Raw genomic sequence first — 15,700 nt, forward strand, 5'->3', positions numbered from 1 at the left:
GTCACCCTGACCCATATTTGGTCGGGTGTTTGCCTCAGAATTCTATCGGCTCCCGGAGGTGTGTAACACATCAGATCATGTGGGACTCCAGCCAGACACGGGGGGCTCGGCTTCTGGAGGGAGGCAGGTTAAGTCAGTGAGGGGTCTGCCCACTGCTACCTAGGCGGGCCTGCCAGCGTCCAGCTCTGGGGCCCCCCTCCTCCGGAGGAGAACTTTGAGAGAGGCTCCTCCTGGGGGGTCAACGGTGCCCAGTCTTCCGCAGGGGCTCCTCCCAGGCTTCACAAGGTGGAAGGTGGGCTCATCCAGGCTTCTGGCTCCTGCCCAGGCCCCTCCGGCTCTGCCAGGACACAGTGGCCAAGGGACAGCGTTTGGGAGTGGCCTTGAGCTGTGCTGAGGAGTGGGTGGAGAAGCAAGGAGCTGATTCCTCGATTGCAAAATGCCCAATGGTGAGGGGGAGGGGGGACAGGAGCCCAGGTGACCTCTGCTGAGTGAGATCAGGGAGGAGGGAGGGCTAGAGACTGAGAGACAGAGATGGGGGTGGGGGGAAGGGCCAGGCCAGGCCCGTGCTCAGTGCTGGAGGGACGCAGGGCCATGAACCCACCCAGCACACCCTGGCCACCCCAGTGTCAGGACCCCTCGGGGAGTCTATGGCCTGTGGCTTGGAAGGCAAGTGGGATGGACCATGCCTTCCCCAACCCCCTCCCCGCCCAGGCCTCCATCACGGTGCTGTCCATCACCTCTGGAAGCAAAGCTGAGACCAGATGCCAACACACATAGACACACGCACACATGCGCACACACCAGTGCCAGAGGCACCCCAACAAGCACCTTCCAGGAAGATTCCCCCAGAGGCACCCAAGGACGTGTCTGCCCCAGGGTCAGGCCAGGGATCTGGGCTCTGACCCTGAGGCACTGGTCTGCGGGGATGGAGAGGCCCCAAGGGTCCTGCGTCCTGCATATCCATTCATCTTTCACAAAAAATCCGCACTAGCATCTCTGGTACCTGAAGACTCGGATGAGGGTATCGGAAGGACTGAGGCGACTTCACAGGAAGAGAGACGTGAGGGTCAGGGCACCTCCAGGGCCCTGGCGGGGGTGGGATGGATGGATGCCTGGGTGCCCTCACCTCCACCCCAGGGTCACGGAGCCTCTGTTGGTGTTGGGGTTGTGTCAGGACAGGAGCAGACAGGGTGAGACTTGCCGGGAGCAGAGGTCTTTTTGGAAGGTGCGCGTGACCAGGGGCGGGTCACCACCCCTTGGCTCCAGCCAGAGGATGACAGGCGATAACCTGGTTGGAGGTTGTGCGCTGAGGTGGGACTTGCCTGTGCACTCCTGCCTCTCACTCAGACATGGCCTGGTGGAGAAGTTCTGAGAGTGACACCATCTTGTGCAGAAATACAGAAACACGCAAGGAAAATGTGGCCACAGCAGCCTTGGAGGGGAGATGACATAGAACGTACATAGCGAGCATAAAGAAGACTTAAATCCCACTGTGAACGACTTTGATTTTATTTTTTATATAAACTGCAGCACGCATAGATAGAAGACATTTTTTTCTAAAGTCCCATAGAAACGTTTAAAAGATGACCCAAGGTAAAGTGCAAATCAAAGCTCAAATGGATTTCAAAAAAATGAAAAATCGCTTAGGCCACCTTCCCAGGTCTCAACTCCATAAAACTAAGTATTAACGATACAAAAAAGTGCAGCCCACCCTGACTGGCTAAACAATTTCAGTGGTTCTTCCAACCATTGTCGTGGGGTCAAAGAGCAAGTCAAGCTCACCTAGGTGACACCCACCACCATCAGACAAAGCGCCCCAGGAGCATTCCTGTTAAACGATGTTTATCATGTCCTGATTTTGCTGTTAAAATGAAAGAAGCCCAAGTTAACTCAGAAACCAGAACCTAAAAGAAACAAAACGAACCAAAGGAAGTAGGATGAAATAATGAGAAAAGCAGAGATCTATTAATTGGAAAGCAAGTAAATTTTGATTTTTTAAAATCGAAACTATAATTCCTCAAAAAATTAAAATCACATGGCACTGGTCAATTTGACCAAAAACAGTAAAAACGAATGTCCTGGAGGACGGCCTCTGAGTGCAGCCCCCGCGCCTGCGCAGGACCACTGACAGAGACCACGGTGGGGGGGCGGGGGGGACCCACGTCCTGAGGGAGGGGGCACCTGCAGGGAGCCCAGGCTGCCCCCACCTGGAGCTCCTACGCTCTGCCCGACGTCAGCCTCGTCATTTGATGCAGTTCTGCTCCCCTCTGTTTTATGGAAATTGGCAAGTAGAAGTTTAAGTTCATTTCTAAGACCAAGACAAAACCAAGGAAACGCCAAGAAGAGCCCTTCATGAGTCACTCTGCCCGGCAGTGGTGTCAGGAGGGGTCCGGCGCGTGGCACACGGGGGCGCCGGCAGGACCACTGCTGCCGCCCAGGAGGGGCCCCCAGAGCCAGGCCCCACGGGCCGCGTGGGGCACACGGAGGTGGGAGGCGCCCTGCCTCCAGTGAGGGGGCCCCGCACCGGGGAGGCGGATTCAGAGGACCAGAGGACGCGGACGGAAAGCTGGGGAGACCAGGCCCGGGGGGAGGGGCAGGAGGGTCCGGGAGGCGCACCGGTCGACCCGAGTCCTGGAGAGAGACAGACCCCGAAGTGCAAGGAGGGATTCGGGGGTCTGTAGCCTGGGCGGCGGCCCCTGCGGCTGAGAAGGGGGCCGGGGTTCTCCAGGAGGTGCGTGTGAGGTCACGTGGAGGCTGCGTGGCCGCGAGTGCGCCTCAGCCCGGAGCACGCCTGCCCTTCCCCGAAGGCGCCTCGCGGCTCTGGGGCACTGGGCGGACCTGCGACCGAGGCCCGCCGGCGCCGCGTCCCCCTCGCCCCTCCCCACCTGCACGGCCCCTCCCTGCCCCAGCCTCTTGCCCCCTCGAAGCCCCGACTCGCCGCCGTTTCCCGGATGCCTGTTCCCCGTCTCCACAGGCTGGGCCTGGACCCCCAGGAGCTGGGGCGAGACGGGCCCCCGGCCTTGCACCCTCTCCGGGCAGCGCGGGCCTCCCGCAGCAGGCTCCGGGGGGGGGGGAGGGCAGCGCACCCGCGGCAGCTCGCACCACGGGGAGGGCCGCGCGCAGCGGCCCGACGGCACGGCCCCCTCCCTACACCCGCCCAGGCGCCGCGCCTCCGCCCTCCCCGAGCCGCCCGGTCCCCACCGCCGCGGCCAGAAGCCCGAGCGCCGCCCTGGGGCAGAGGGGGCCCCGCCCTCGGCAGTTCTTTCGTTGCTGTTCGGAGTGGTTTTCGCTGTGTGGATGCGCCTCCTGTGTTTATCCTCCGTTCCTTGACGGATGTTTGGGTGGTTGCCAGTTTCAAGGACTGTAGCTAAAAATACGCTGCAGACATCTGCGCGGGAGTCTTCTTGGGAGCGTTACGTTTTCCCCTCTTGTGAGTGGACGCCTGCGCGCGGACTGGGGGCCTTGTCGTGGGAGCACGTTCAGCTTGGCGGGACCCTGCCCGGCGGCGACGAGCCTGCGGCGCCGCCCGCCTCACTCGTTTGTGGACACAGGGCGGTCAGCTCTTCACCTGGCCTTTGCGGTGGGGGCGATGTGGCGCCTCTTCCCTCGAAGGCAAACCTGTGATGTGGCGCGTGTTCCAACCTGCTGGCTAGTCTTTGTAGGTTGTGTTCAGTGTCTGTTCCAACCGTTTGCACGTTTAAAACCTGAGTATTTGTCTTCTTTTCAGTGAATTGCAGGGCTTCCTAGGTATTCTGGATGCGAGCCGGCTGCTAGATACACGGAATGTTGTTACTAATGTTCGCCCCCAGGCGTGCCTTGTCTTCTTGTTTGCTTAATGGTGTCTTTTAAAGAGCAGATTGGGGGGGGGCGGGTATAGCTCGGTGGTAGAGTGCGCGCCCAGCATGTACGAGGTCCCAGGTCCAGCCCCCAGTACCTTCACCAAAAGTGAAAAATAAACCTAATTACCTCCACCCTAAACAATTAAAATAAGAATTAAATTAGAAAAATAACGAGTAGAGCGTTTAATTTTGGTCAAGTCCAGTCTATCCGTTTTTCCTGCCCTGAATATTGCTTGCTGTATCCTGAGAAGTATGTGCCCATCCCGAGTCTGGGGAAATTTTCTGCAATGTTTTCATCCCTAACAGCGCTGACCAGCAGACGTCTCTGATGACAAAGAAGTCGGGCCGTGTCTCTATCCTGTCCGACAGGCAGCCACCAGCTGCAGGTGAGCATGAGAAGTGTGGCTCGGAACTGACTGTTAACTTCACTTCAATTAATTTAAATGTAAATATGTGTAACTAATGGCTCCCCAAATGGACAACACAGATCTAGACGTTTTACAGACTTAACTTTTAAACTGAGGTTTGTCAGCTGGAAGAGAAAAGCACGATGTGCGAGTCCTGAGTTCAGCTTCACGTGCGGACGCGCTGAGGACTGCAGGCCCGGAGACAGCCCCGCAGGAGCTCTGGGCAAGCACTCCACAGAGGTGAAGGGCGGACGCCCGTGTGTGTGTGTGTGTGTGTGTGTGTGTGTGTGTGTGTGTGTGTGTGTGTGTGTGGTTTTGGTGAAGAGGGTCCGAGCAGTCAAGCACGTGTCTCCGTAGAAGGACACCTGGAGCAGGTGTCTCTGTTAATGGTTTTAGTGCCTTTCTGGGTATGACAAGATGCAAGAAGTTGGGTTCACAAAGTTTTCTCTTGAAGTATTTATCTGCAGTCCTGTTCTTCCAGTTTTCCCAGAGCACAGAGTGCCTCATGCCAGATCTCTGCCCTGACCTCCTGTCAGGTGTGTTAAAGGTCACTGACCACTGGGTCCAGTGACTGCATTCTTGTAGAACCAGATGGTGAGCGGCTTTTTGGCTGCCAAGCGCATCGCCCATTTCTAATGTGTGTTTGTGAATGTGGATGCCCTGTGGGTACCCAGCTGTTCTTGCACAGTTGGTCCAAAGACTGTTCTTTCTCGAACTGGATTATGTGGACACCTCTGTTGAAAATCAGTTATCTACGTACATGTGGTCTTTTCCTGGACTTATTTGTCGCCTTTGATTTCCCGTGTGTATGGCCTTCCCACCTCCCACTTAGCTTTTCTTTCTCAAAACTGATTTCCTGTTGAATGTCTCTTACCTTTCTATATAGATTTTGAATCAGCTTCTCAATTTCTACAAAGTAAAAAGCCCATTGAGATTTTGATTTTGAGATCAACTTTGAGAATTTTCACCCTAGCAATGAGCTTTCCAGTCTATGGATATGGTATATCTTCCCCTTTCTTTAGATAATCTTTAATTTCTCCCAGCAGTGCTTTGTGGTTTTCAGTGTAAAGAACATGCAAATTTTCACTAAGTTACTTCTTAGATATTTTATGACTTTACTGTTACTGGAAGTGGGTGTTTTAAAATTTTTATTTACCGATTATTTGTTGCTAGTATGTAGAAGCACAGTTTATTTTTGTATGAAGTTAGTGTCCTGGAACCTTGCAAAGTTCACTTATTAATTCTAGTGTTTTGGGGTCGATTTTTTTAGAACTTCCTGTGCTCACAATTGTGCTTCTGTGAACAGAGTCTTTCACGTCTTCCAGGTGACCTGAGCTGGGAAGCGAGGGTGGGGGGCTCACTCTCCCCTCTCCCATCTCCCCAGATCTTTGGGACTCACTGCCCCCCATCCTCCTGCCAGAAGAGCTTGTGGGGGAGGTGGTGAGGGCAGGACAGCCCTCTGCTGCTCCCTCACTATTTTCAAAGCATCCTAACCCTCCGGAGGGCCCTGGCAAGACCCAGCCACCACCTCTGCAGAGCTGGGGGAGCAGGCTCAGCTGGAGGAGGCGGGGTGTGCGGGCGAGCGGGTAGAGAGGAGGAAGGAGGCCCTTCTCAGAGCTGAGGGTAAACAAGCATGAACTCCACACCCCCTGCCTGTGCTAACAAAGACCCTGCCGCTTGCTCAGGTAAATCGCACCTCCACAAAGTTGAAGAGAAGAACAGGACTGTGCTCTTTAGAAAGCAAGCTGAAGACGCTCAGTGGGACCTCAGCTGGGCTACAAAGCTGCAGGGAGACACCACGGGGCCCCGGAAACCACATCCCGGACATGTGCGTGGAAACTGCTGTGTCTGGGAAACGCGGAGAGCAAACTGGTCTGTGATCACAGGATCACGTGCCGCCGCTCTGTTCAAGCCTGTGTGTGCGTGGTGCGTGTGCACACGGGCACGTGAGTGTGAGTGTGTAAAGAAACTGAAAGAGCTTGCCATCTCAGGTCCAGCCCATGCACACTCTCAGGTCAGTAGAGCTCCCTCCCTCTCCCCTCCCCTCCCCTTCCCCACCCCTCCCTCTCCCCTCCCCCTCTGGCCCTCCCTCTGCTCCCAGGTGCCTGCTTTCCTATCTCTCACCTGTTGATTTGTGTGTGTGTCACTTGTTGGTCCCCCCACCTCAGCCCCTCTTCAGCCCCAGGAGCACAGGGACTGTCCCTTTACCAGGTCCCAGGACCAGGACCAGAAGAGGGAGGCACATGGAAAAAGTGAGCAGGTGCTGCTCCAAGGCCAGGCCCTCAGGTGAGGGTGTCTCTGATCGTTCTTGTCCTGAGTCACACTCCTGGCTTCTCTGCTCTGTAAACAAGGAACCATACAGACACCTTGGAAAGAGCCTCAGGCTGGCCGGGCGAGCGGCTGGCCGGCCACTGGGGGGCAGTGTGGCTCTGCCTGCAGCTGTGTGATGCGTGGCCTGGGGACGCCGAGGGGACTCCTGGGGTCCAGGCTGGCACCACTGCCCAAGGAGTGCGCGTCTGGGGAGTGTGGGCCAGGGCCAGCAGGCAGCCTCCACTTGCTCAGGCTTGGGACCGCCTGAGGATCCTGGGTTGGGGGCAGGCAAGTCACCCTCCCCACCGGGACAGGGGCCTGGCCCAGAGCAGCCCCAGGCCGTTCCTGACCTCCTCCCCTCAGCTGAGCCCTGCTGGTCCCAACTGCTGTCCCCTGCCGGCCAGGCCTGGGCTGAGCACGCCCCCCTCAGGTCTGTCTGACCTGACACAGGGCCTGCCCGCCCTGTTCCTGCCCCAGAAGAGAGCAGAACAGTTCCCAACGTGCCCACTGCTTTGCTTACTTTGGCACAAGACTTAGGGCAAGAGACGTGCTTTTTCTCCCAGCAAAACTGAGTGAAAGGATTCTCCCATGTTCTAAACATGCGCATTCACAACTGATACAGGAAAAATGGATGTGGGGTGAGGAGGGCCATGTCCCAGGTCTCGGTGGAGCCCTGGGACATGCCCCGCCGAGTGTGGGTCCTTGGCTGCACGTAGGAAAGAATTCAAGGAGGAGCCACAGGTGAGTAAAGGTAGGTGTATTCAGAGAGGCACACCCCCCCCAGACAGAGTGCAGGCTGTGTCCGAAGGCAAGCGCACGGCCACGCGCTGCGGGGCGGGTGCTCAGGGTAGCTGAAGGCAGGAGCACAGCCCGCACAGAGTGCGGGCATGCTCTGAGGACCAGGGAGCGAGAGAGGCGGTGAGGCGTGGTGTTGCCATTTCTCGTGGGCTCGGTAGCTTCACGTGCCAGCAAGCGGGCCGACCATTCCAGCCACTCTGGGGAAGAGGCTGGGATTCCCAGCAACTGGGCCATGCCCACGCTGACCGTTCGTGCCAGCCTCGGGGCGGCACGGCACCCATGGGTGTCATTTCCTGTGCTGCTGCATCACAGCGAGCAGACAGCGAAGCTCGAGTTCTGCCACAAGTCAGGTCTCCTGTCGCCTTAATCCTCAGGGCCTACTGGGGGTTGAATCGTCCACCATTTGGGTGTTAAGTGCTGTGACATTCCTTGACTGGCTGTGCCCTGCCCCCTTCCCTTCTGTCCCACAACTTGAGTCTCCTGTCTTTGCCCCCAGGAGGAGCCAGCTCAGCGCTGGGTAAACCCTGGCTGCCTGTGACTGAGGCGGTGGAGCCTCCCTGGGGCCTGGGGCCCCATGTGGTTAGCTTTACTCTTTCTATCATTACTGACAAATTGATAGATGAACATTTTTGTTAGTGTTTGGGCTTTTTTCCTACTTTATTTTATTTTACTTTTAACCTGTTGTCCATATTTGCAGATCCTAGCATTGTGCCTTGTTTCCATTTTCAGCGGAGCACCCGGAGTCGCACCCCACCGCAGCCCTCCTCTTCCCCCCGGAGGCCCCGTTGTGAATTCGGGGTGTGTGCAACTACTCCGTGGGTCTGTGTTTCCCGAACGTTGCGCCCTGATGTTTGCCCTGTTTTAAATGTTCAGGTAAATGGCTCTGAAACTGGCTTATCTTTTCCTGCCTTTTCTGAAAGCAGAGTTGTTGAGATGGCTGCTGTCAGGACGTGACCACCAGGTGGCAGGCGGCTGCTGGCATCAGGCCCCGGTTCCACAGCTCCACAGGCAACTCTTGGCAGTGTCGACTGAAATAGACGCGCAGCCTTAAAGTTAAGAGTCATGTTCTGTTTGGCGGGAGGACTCGAGCCGGGGTGACGGCCTCTCAGGTGTCTCTGAGGGGCTGCTCCGAAGAGGTAGGGGAGGAGCTGGATGTATAGGGGCTTTACAACAAAGACCAGGTAGTCAGAACAATGAAAGATTACTTGTTACCTAAAGAGAATCAGGCACCTCAAGGTAAAGAATTTACCGCTGTTCTATGTATGGGAAGAAGCAAACACTTGGGCTCACTGAATTCATTCCCTCGACAAGCAGCTGGCTGTCTCGGGCCAGTGTCCTGTCCTTTCTTACTCCGAGTCCGCTCAGAGGGCACATTGTGAGTGGCTGCAGAGGCCGGGCTGCAGGCCTGTCCCCACTGGGGGGTGGCAGCAGCCGCTGATGACTTGGTTTCAGCCTTCTTTGTTTACTGATATGGTTGCAGCATTTTCACTCACAGGGCAGTATTTTCGTTCACAGTGCTCCCCCTTGGTCCTAAATTCGACCAATATTTTGGGAGACATTTCGTGACTAATTTTGTCCCACGGTGCTTGGAAGGCTCATTCCTCGATCAGGTGAAGAATCTGTTGACATGCCACTCAAAGTGCCAGTTTTGGATCAGGCCCTGTTGATATTAAAAGTTCTCTGGGTCACCTGTCTTACTAGTCTATTATGATCCAGGAGATGTTTACCCCTGGTTGCTCATCCCCATACCTAGAATCACACTATTACAATTATCTTATGCAGGGCTATACGTTTTATCTATTTTCTCAAGATGTTTAGCCATCATCAATCTTGTTGGAGGCCTGGTTACACACTGGGAAATGGAAGAGACAACAATTTTATAAAATAGACAGGATGTAAGTAATACAGTTAGTAACGCTACTAAAGTCACAAGTAAGGATTTAATAGTTGAGAAGTTACATTTTTGGGTTAATATTTTGCTTGTGTTTCTGACTGAGCTTGAGTGATCTTGTAAGAAAATTCATATTCATGGTCAGGCTCAGAGCAGGGATTATTACTTGGCCAAGTGAGGTCTCCCACCTTGTAATGGCAATAGTGGCCTAAACAGAGCTATCATTCCTTTTTAGAATAAATTTTCTGAGGGCTCGCTAGTTAGAGCCTTGGAGTGGGGAAACCCACCAAGGCAACACAGAAGTACTGGACATGGGTAATTTACCGTGAACCTAACAGTTGGATTAGTTTATAAGCAAAGGTGTGAGCAAACATCAAAGTGATTGGTATGCAGGCCTGGTCCGGTGTCTCGGGCCAGCTGTCTACCTCAGGTGTCGTCTTCTTCCCATGCTGGCCTGGTAGCTTTTTCTTCATTTGAGCGTTGCTTTAAGGAGAGCAGTGCTCTATAGGCCAGTGCACTGCAGGGGCGCTTTCTGACTGGAAACTAATCCGAAAGTCAGCTTCCTTTAGCTTTCACTGTGCTTGGTTTAGTTAAGAGTACCTGGTAAAGGTCCTTCCATTCAGGTTGGAGACAGTTCTTTAAGTCACGTCTGTTCTAGTGTGTGCAGCCCCCGGGCTGCAGGTCACGGGGCATCGGATCTTTACCCAAGGATAGACTATTGAGCTTCAGAAGCAAACCTAGAGTGTCCTTTTAATAATTCAATTAAACTTCGCAGCAATGTAACATTACAGTAAGGAATGATTTGGGAAGTGTCTTAGTAAATATAGTCCTCAATTAACAAAACTAGAATTTAATATAATTATAACCATATTCGTCAGTTTACTCAGTCCCATGTAACTAATCCGTTTGTTAACAGTTTTATGAAATCAGAGTTTTCATTAGACCTTTAAAATTTCTTACCCAGTTTATAGTTCAGTGCTATAAAGCATTTTGTAAAATCATCAGACTAAAACAATAACTGTCTATAAATGACAAAAGATTTAACAGCATGGTTAAACACCGTTACACTGTAATCGATAAAGAAACCTGGTCACAATAACCAGAATTATGACTGGTAACATTTCAGATATACCAGGATTTTAGGGTGTCCATACAAATTCTAGAATATCTATATTAATAATATTTTCTCATACAATGTAACCTAGGAAGATTTATTATTCATTTGACAATACCATGTTATTTATCATACCAAGTGAAATTTACTAGTTTAAAATCTCTCTTTGGGATGTTTCAGGGGCCCTCTGTAGCATCCCAAAGTTAGCTGGAGATCAAAAGAAATTTAACCAGAAATTGATATTTGGGAAGCTTGTTAAAAGGTTTCAAAACACTTGGTCAGATAAAAGTATAGATTACTGTGAAAGAGTACTTATTCATTAACAAGAAAATATTTCACAGGTAAAGGCAGAACAGAGCACTTAAGGGGTATGAGTAGCTTCACAACCTGTTACTGAAGGCAGATTAACATTTTAAGAAAACTTTGTCCTTTTAGCAGAGAGAAAACCAAATCTGGTCTTTTACCAGCTTACTTCTAAGATTCATTTACTTTGACCACATTTACTCTAAACTTAGCCAGTCCCGACCACGTGCAAAACACTTTCCTCAGGGTTCCTCTTCCACAAGCCTTCCACAGCTTTCTATTCTCATATTATTTTGTCCCTTATTTTCTCTTTCATTTAGAAGTGACCAGCTTCAGGACAAAGTCACTATTTTCCATTAACAAAATATAATTCCTTTCCTTATATCTTCCTTTACACATTCACCTTACTTTCCTAGGATGCTGAGATGTTTCCCTTAATAGTAGAGAACATTTCAGGGTGGTGCCAAACATTTATTAATATTTTTAAACACCTTTAGTTTCTCTGTAAGAGGAAGTCAAATGTTAAGTAATATTTCAATCTTATTTTATCTGAAAGTGGCATAGCTATTTAATAAACTCCCATCATTTAACTTAATTTAGCACAACTCTAGAATTTAAAGACACCAAGTATTTAGAGATTATTTTAAGCATACATTTTTAAAATATATTTTAAAGAATTTACCCAAAAGGTCTCATCTCATTTGCATTTTAATTTACTTAGAATTTTATCACACATTATTATTATTATTATTATTATTATTATTATTATTATTATTATTATTATTATTTTGACAAACCTGCAACAGATAGAACAGGACCTTATTTGACTTTCATTAAACCTAGGCACAGTAAGCGTATTGTACTTAATATTGATGACTCTAAATATTTCTTTACTAATTAGAACGAACTTAAACTAGACTTAATACCAAGCACTAACTTAACATTAAATATTTTCCAGTTCATGTGAACCTGAAAGTCAATTTGGTCAGTTTTTATTTTAAAAATACTAAATTTGTAAGCTCTTATTTTTATGTCAACTATGCAGAGCTGTTCCACTTTGATTTTTTTTTTTTTTAGCGGGAGAAATATCTCATATCTATAATGTGTACACAGACTTATAAACAGACAAAAGCTAGAGATCTCGTAGCTTCACTTTAAAAATTACTTAGGAGTTAGGTTTAACAATATAACTTTACTGCTTATGAACAACAGTTGGAGCGAGCTGAATTTGCTTGCTCACATCACTAAGGCTCACTATTGATGAAAAAGACATTTAAGATTTCTGGACAAAGTCTGAAGGGCCCGTCAGAGTTCTGAGTTCTAAAATGCCAGAAATGTCTTTGGTCTCAAGTTTCACCTCGTTGAGCTAATTAGGCTCAGCCCTAGGTCACTGTTTGCTGTATTTACATTTCTGATCTGCAGAACAGAGACAGGTGCTTCCAGTTCCCCAGAGAACTGCTCTGTCACCCAGGCCCAACTGCATCTCCTTAATTTGCTTTTCAGTATCAGTGAGAAGAGCTCTAAACACAGAATTCCATGTTTTAAAACTTTAAGGTTTACTTTATCACGTCTTCCAAAGCTTGCAGAAGGCGTTTAGTAAGGTCTCTTTTCCTTGAGTTGTAAGTTAAACCCAGGGTAGATCTCTTATTATTCTTTTTTATTAGCCCCTGAATATTAGTTTTTAGTTTTACTTTATATTGGGTGGCTCAGGCAACTCTATGGGTTTCCTTTAGTTTGTTTAAGTAATGTTTTCTGAGGGACAGATATGTGCCCAGCCTTATAATACCAAGAAGGGGAAGCGTTTTTCCATGGAAACATATCTATCCCACAACATAATTAAGCAGAAGAGATTTATGTAAAGCCCACTTAAATATACCAACTTTACAAACTTTTGTCTCCATTTTATTAACTCTTATACCTTTAATTTTAACATTTATTAGGTTTAATCAATAATTCTTATTGCTAGAAGGGATGCCAGGAGCCTTTTTCTTTTATTACTTGTCCACTTTATCTAATTTTTATATAAAAGTTTCTGGGATCCCCAAGTTTGAGCCAAAGGACTTAGGCCCTTGTCAGTTTTTAATTTGATTAATTGATTGGTTGCCCCAATCACTGATCAAGTATCTTAGTATATATATTTTTTTTTCTAGCCCTTTAAATATATACATTTTAAACTGGGGTAAATAAAGCGGACTTGTTTGAACTTTAATGTTGGGGACCAGTAGGTGATCCCTTTGGCCTTTTTTTTTTTAACTTTACATAGTGTAGTATCAAAACCTTGTATCTAAATCCAAAAATGTCCATTTTATTTATCCCATTCGAAATAACCATCTAAAGAACATTTATCCATTTGGGATAAACCCCTTATTATTGTCAAGAAAAAATCTTTTGACATTTTTACATTTCTTTTTTCAGTTACTCAACCTGATTAACATTAATTATTCTAATGTTTTTATTAGCATCTCTAAAACCCATTGAAGGGAAAGAGAAAACACATATGTAGCTTTCCAAACCAGTCTTTTCCCTCCTTTGAAGTAAGGTCTTAGGTTAACCATTAGATATATTTTTCCACCTTTAAACTTGATTGATTTTAATAGGTACCAATAAAACAGCTGTTTATAATGAGAGCTCTCTTAACTTTCACAAGTTTAGAAGTTTTTCCACATTAAAGGATCCTTCATATGGCCTTCAATTAATAGTGATTTTAAGCCAATAGATGAAGAGGCTTTTCCACATGAGAGTGGGGGGTGTTGCCTAAATAAATTTCTAAAGTTTACTCCCCAAAAGATAAAGTCCTTTGTGGCCCTGGCTGATGCAACGAAGGTCAAAATGGCAAAATGCCTGAGAATTGGTACAATCAAAGAACCGCCGAGAATCCCAATTTATTTGCTTGGCCGCCACATGCACACAATACTTGTACCCTTTGCATGGCAGAGTCCAAGCCTTCCTTCAAATAAAAGGAAACACATACATATACACACACACACAGACACACAAAACACCCAGAGAAAGACTAAACATCTACATTTCAAGGACACAGGAAGAGAACTCCAAGTTCCCCCAAAGGGGCTTTTGTTTTTATAAGGTCAGATTCCAGAAAATGTTTCATCAGGCCTGGCTAGTTACTTTCAGGGTGAGGTTTTTTGAATTCCCCATTAAGGCTGTAAGTGCTGTGGGTAAATAAGCCTGGCTGGGGTATTAGCTGGAGGCTGGCAATCTGTCATTTCTTTTCTTTTCTTTTTTTTTGAAAGTTCTCTTCCCCATTCTAAGGCTGGGCTGCCAGACAAACCCGCAGCAGTTTTCCCACAGGGACGCCTGCACGGCACGAGGTTGCCTCCGCCACCCGAGAAGGCTGCTGCCAGCCAGGAGGAGGGCCCCATTTTTGGAGGTGAAAGATTCCTCATAAGAGTTTTCCTTTTATCCCGACAGATTTAATGGAGGTAGCCAAACTGAGGAAAGTGTTAGACCAGCCTCTTACCTGACTACTCAGTCCAGAGCCCAGTGTCTTTCCACCAGCCCCACTCGGACGTCTCCTCAAGGTGGGCGTTTCCCGGTATCTTTCAACCAGGCCCCACCCAGCATGTCTCCACTGGGTGGGTAATTCCCCCCAGCATCTTTCAACTCGGGGGCCAGGTACCTGGATGCACCGCCAAATAAAACTCAGAAGCATAAGCCAATATGGGAGATCCGAGATCCAGGAGAGACTCACCCAAATTCGTCTGGACTCCACGAGGAGGTGGGTGGGCACAAAGGGCCACTGCTGGTACCAAGGCTCCGGCTCCTCGGAGAGCTCAGGCGAAGGAGAAAAGTCTGCTCTGGGTCCCTTCGTGGTCGCCAAAACTGTTGACTGAAATACACGCGCAGCCTTAAAGTTAAGAGTCATGTTCTGTTTGGCGGGAGGACTCGAGCCGGGGTGACGGCCTCTCAGGTGTCTCTGAGGGGCTGCTCTGAAGAGGTAGGGGAGGAGCTAGGATGTATAGGGGCTTTACAACAAAGACCAGGTAGTCGGAACAATGCAAGATTACTTGTTACCTAAAGAGAATCAGGCACCTCAAGGTAAAGAATTTACCGCTGTTCTATGTATGGGAAGAAGCAAACACTTGGGCTCACTGAATTCATTCCCTCGACAAGCACCTGGCTGTCTAGGGCCAGTGTCTTGTCCTTTCTTATTCCGAGTCTGCTCAGGGTGCACCACTGTGAGTGGCTGCAGAGGCCAGGCTGCAGGCCTGTCCCCACTGCGGGGTGGCAGCCGCTGATGACCTGGTTTCAGCCTTCTTTGTTTACTGATATGGTTGCAGCATTTTCATTCACACGGCAGTATTTTCGTTCACAGCAGCCACCTCTCAGAGCCTCAGCAGGGGCGGGAGGGGGGCCCCAGGCAGGCCCACCCTGATGTTCCTGGACCCTGGAGCCCGCAAGCAGGTGGGGCATGGCCGTGGGAGGGGGATCAGGAGGGGCTGTGGCGTGGCCATGGGAAGGGGGCAGGCAGGTACCACCATCTGGGTGGGGTGCAGGGGGCCGGGGGCATGTGGCCACACGCCTGCATTTCAGGGTGGGTTCTGCTCACTGGCAGTGACCAACTACAAGAGGAAGAGTGGACTGAGTCCACCCCCCGACACTAGGCTGCTGCCCCAAAGCACGATTGTCATGGGTATCCGTGGGTTCTGCATGTGGCGGTGCCACCCAAGAGGGACCCCTGCCATGGGGGGTCACAGACCTTAAGGCTGAGGCCCAGCCCAGGGCCCACGAACAGGAACATTCACCGAGAAGCCTGGAAGCAGTTTCAGGAAGACATGGGTGTAGAGGAGCCCAGGCTGGGAGTCCAGACTGACCCTCACCTGCCCTCTCCCCCCACCTGCTCTCACTGGTCCTCAAAAGCCCTCACCTACCCTCGCCTCCTTGTAGTTTCTCTCTGGCCCTCATCTTACGCTCACCTGCCCTGCCCAGCTCCACGAGTCCAAACTGGCCTCACTCTGCCCTAACCGGCCCGTATTTCTTCTCGCTGGCCCTCACCCTCCTCAGCAGCCCACATCTGCCC

The 15,700-nt window shown here is 50.0% G+C and overlaps 1 long non-coding RNA gene across 2 annotated transcripts; it reads left to right on the top strand.

Moving 5' to 3' along the window:
- The first annotated feature begins 5,695 nt into the window (after window positions 1-5,695).
- LOC140686188 (uncharacterized) lies at window positions 5,696-14,533 on the top strand. 2 transcript variants are annotated; one of them, XR_012059817.1, is made up of 3 exons: window positions 5,696-6,260; window positions 8,084-8,227; window positions 14,092-14,533. It is a non-coding gene; the product is annotated as an uncharacterized lncRNA (long non-coding RNA). The 2 variants fall into 2 exon arrangements; XR_012059845.1 differs by lacking the exon at window positions 5,696-6,260 and adding an exon at window positions 7,172-7,297.
- Window positions 14,534-15,700: the final 1,167 nt, after the last annotated feature.

This window comes from Vicugna pacos, chromosome 1, assembly GCF_048564905.1.
Source record: "Vicugna pacos chromosome 1, VicPac4, whole genome shotgun sequence".
NCBI lineage: Eukaryota > Metazoa > Chordata > Mammalia > Artiodactyla > Camelidae > Vicugna > Vicugna pacos.